Source organism: Corvus brachyrhynchos, unplaced genomic scaffold, assembly GCF_000691975.1.
Source record: "Corvus brachyrhynchos isolate BGI_N302 unplaced genomic scaffold, ASM69197v1 scaffold164, whole genome shotgun sequence".
Lineage (NCBI taxonomy): Eukaryota > Metazoa > Chordata > Aves > Passeriformes > Corvidae > Corvus > Corvus brachyrhynchos.
This window is the reverse complement of record NW_008237426.1, coordinates 21,702-25,453: the sequence shown is the minus strand read 5'-3', so window position 1 is coordinate 25,453 and position 3,752 is coordinate 21,702. Positions and strand designations below refer to the sequence as shown.

At 52.6% G+C, this 3,752-nt stretch overlaps 1 non-coding gene across 1 annotated transcript; it reads right to left on the bottom strand.

Annotated features, from left to right (window-relative positions):
- Positions 1–2,480: 2,480 nt before the first annotated feature.
- On the bottom strand, positions 2,481–2,552 carry TRNAG-UCC. Its single transcript has one exon. It is a non-coding gene; the product is annotated as a tRNA-Gly (tRNA).
- Positions 2,553–3,752: the final 1,200 nt, after the last annotated feature.

Below are 3,752 nucleotides of genomic sequence, written 5' to 3'. Positions count from 1 at the left end.
CGGGAGGCAGTGCCGGGGGGCACGGGAGGAGCAGGAGGCAGCGCAGGCTGCGGGCGGCAGGAGCGGGAAGCAGCAGCGCTGCAGGAGCCTTGCAGGGTAGTGCTTGTCAGAGCTGCCCTCAGGCAGGTGAGCAGGGCTCGGTCATTCCTGGCCAAGGCAGACCAGCTTTTCTTCAGCCTGGCTCCACACTGCCCAGCCTCTCCTGCTCCTGAACAGCGCAGCTCCTTCCCTCTGCAAGTTCTGCTCCCACAGAGCAGCTGAGCTCCTGCTCCTGCTCCCCTCAGCTGGGCCTCCTGCCCGGGACTCCAGGCACCTCCCAGCCCAGCAGGCACAGACTGGCTTTGAGCCAGATCGGCCTTGGCAAAAGCAGACTTGCGGGGACTGCTCTGGATCCTGCAGAGACTCCCAGAGAGCAAAGAGCCACTGGAGCCAGGTGTGCAGAGATCTTTGTGATTCCCCACGCCTGGGCATCACACTGGGGTTTCAATGGGGCTCAGGCACTGAGTCGCCTGCTTCTTGCTTTGTCTCCAGCCCTGCTTTGAGCAGCCATTGGGACTTGTGTCCTCCTGGGATGCCTGGCAGTCAAGTTCCTTCTGAGAAGAAGGAGTTCCCAGAGAGGCCTCTGTCCTCCTTGCCCTGCACCACGGGCAGTGAGTGAACCTCTTCCCCACAGGAACTGGAGCTCAGTCATTGCTCAGCCCTTGGTGTCTCACCTGTCCTTTCTCCTTGCCTCTCCAGCCCCTTTCCTGGGTTCCCCAGAAGGTCTTTCTTTACCTTTTGTAGAGATGGGCAGGGCAATGTTTCCCTCCCATTAGTCCTTAAGGAGCGGGGCTGGTTTGGGCTGGAGAAGAGAAGGCAAGGGGGCTTCTGCTGGGGGAAGGTGACTTTCCAAGGCCTGCCCTGAGTCAGAAAGAGCTTGTTGCAATTTGGGAAAGACAAGATTGTTTGAGGTTTCGAGCCTAGCACTTGTAAGAGAGGCCACGCCGGGCCTGCAGAAGGAGCTGTGCTGCTGCCCTGAAGGGTGGCGTGATCAGAGAGTGCCTGGAGGCCCTGCAGGAAGGCTGCACTTGGTGATGGATGTCCAAGGCAGTGGAGAGAAAGCCAGCCTCAGCCAGGGGCCTAAGGCTGAGCAAGGCTGGGCACAGGAGCCAGAGGTGAGCTATGCAGGAGGTGCCATGGTGTCATGGTGAGCACTCTGGACCCTGAATCCAGTGATCTGAGTTCAACTCTCAGTGGGATGTTGGCCTTCTTGTTCCCTCAGCATGCTAACACCCTCACAGCTCTTCTCCAGGCTCCATTTCAGTAGAATAGGCCAATAATTTTGCCCTTAGGGAAGCCATGTTGTCTGTCACCTTTCATCTCCTTGTTTTCCACGTGCATTAGCAAAGTTTTCCAGTAGATCTTTCCCATTATCTTGCCGGGCACCAAGGTGAGACTGACCAACCTATAATTCTTCAGGACTTCCTTTTTTGTCTTTTTAGAAATGGTGGTTATGTTTCCCCTTTTCCAGTCAGTGGGAATTTCCCTTGTTGTACAATTTTTCAAATTTTATGGGTAGTAGTTTAGCAACTTCTGCCAGTTTCTCTTATCCATAAGCTGTTAAGAGAAATGAGACTGTTTTAGCCTTTAGTTACCAAAAACATTATTACGATGAATTCCATTAAACTTTAGCATATCGCTGTGGTGCTGGAGCCTGGACAGAACAGGTCAGCAGCCCTACACAGGGTGTCTGAGACATGCAGTCATGATTGTTAATCAGGTCATTTCAAACTAAGTTCCCACATGAACCACAGTCTGTTTTCAAGAAAGAGTCCTACATATTAAATGACTCTGTGCTATGAACACAGACATTGTACATACCAGCATCCCCACTGAAGGGGAATAACAAGGCATTTGACCAGCCAGCACTGCAGAGATGGAAAAGGTGGAGGATGGAGAGCAATTTCACTCCAATGTGACACTGAGACATTTTATAAAGAACAGGCCTCCTCCCACTATACCCACAAATTGCATATCTGGCCTCATGATATGCAGTTCATGCCTCAGTCCCCACCTGGGCATTGTCAGTCTTCATCATAACCGTGCCAGAGCAGCACGCTTCCCTTGCCAGGTGCAACCACCTGCAGCAGCAACGCTGAAAATCCCTCTCGTCTGGCTCCTGTACAGTGAGGAGCCCAGCCCAGAGCCCCCTCAGCTGGAAAAGTACACTGGTGAAAGCAGCGTGTCCTCCAGGGCCCCAAGAGCTGGTGCTGTACAAACATCTTTCATCACCCTCATCTGAATCCCTGGGAGAGGTACTGGGGAGAACCACAGGTGAGGAGAAACCTGTGCATCAAAATAAGATGTGTCATGGCAGGTAATAGAGGACGGAACTAGAAGCTGTGGTCTGTCACCCAGGGTTACAGAGACACAACAGCTCGTGGCCTCCGTGCTGCTTTTTGGGAGCAGATAGGACACTATTGAGCCTACAAAACAAAGGCTGCGTTGGCCGGGAATCGAACCCGGGTCAACTGCTTGGAAGGCAGCTATGCTCACCACTATACCACCAACGCATGTGGGCTCTGCTGCTTCTTCTGCTACCTGGAGTTCACAGCTGCCCAGATGGAAGCACAGGCTGGTGTCTTCCATGCACACTGCTACGAGCTGCCACAGGGTACAGGTGTTTCTGTGAGTAAGATACTGTCTGGGAAACTCAAGCTGGGCTAGACACCGACTAGAGGAGATCAGCAGCAGGGAGTGACCAGGCTTGGAGCAGGACCCTGGACAGATTATGACCGAGCTGCAGGTGCAGACTGCACAGACCTAGGGTGCGCAGGTGGGAGAGATGGATCTGTGTCCAGTACCAGTCTCCAGTCCTGAGCAGCCAGAGAGAAAGAAAAGGATCAGACTGCCTCCCTTGTTTATGTGAGTGCTGGTGGTGCTTTAGTGGACCTAAAGCGGTTAATGGCATCACTCCCCACCCACTTTCATACACGTGCAGGTGTAGGTGCATTTGTGAGTACATACCTGTGGTGGGGTAAGCACAGCCAACCGCCCACCCAGTTGCTCACTCCTGCTCCACCTTTAGTGAATGAGGAGCATAGGAAATAAGACAAGAATTCTTCCAGGACAAAATAAACATTCAGACATGGCTTTGCAAATACTGTTGTTGGCAAAGCAGACTCAACTTGGGGAAATTCACGTTTGGCCAATTGAAAAAGGTTCACATAGTAAATAACAAAAAAAAAAACAAAACCCAAACAAACAGTAAACACAACCTTTCCTTGCTCTTATCCAGGATCAGCTCATCCACTTCACATTCTTGTATCCACTCAAGCAGCATGGGCTTATAAATTTTCTCTATGCTCTTCCTGACCCTTCTTTTTTTCCTCCTCTGTCTGGCACTGTCTACCCTCTCTGCATTGTATTTTCATGGAGGCCACAAACTGCTGACAGCTCAGCAGTCTGACATGGAGATTGAATCATCTGTGTGTAGCACAGGGCAGCCCCTTTCCTCTTCCCCCAGCGATCACACTGCAGAGTCCCATGTCCCCTCCATTCCCAACACCCAGCCACCTCCTGCCAATACAGGGTCCCTCGGGAATACCTGCTTGGCCCTGATCCTGGATCACCCTACAAATGGTCATGGCAGCAAACAGACAAGGACAGAGAAAGCTCCCAGGTCTTGGAGCTGAGCACACGTGCATCAGGCTGAGCCTCCTCTGCCCCTACAGGAGGTGCCCTCCTGTGCCTGAGCTGCCAGCTGTGCCGGT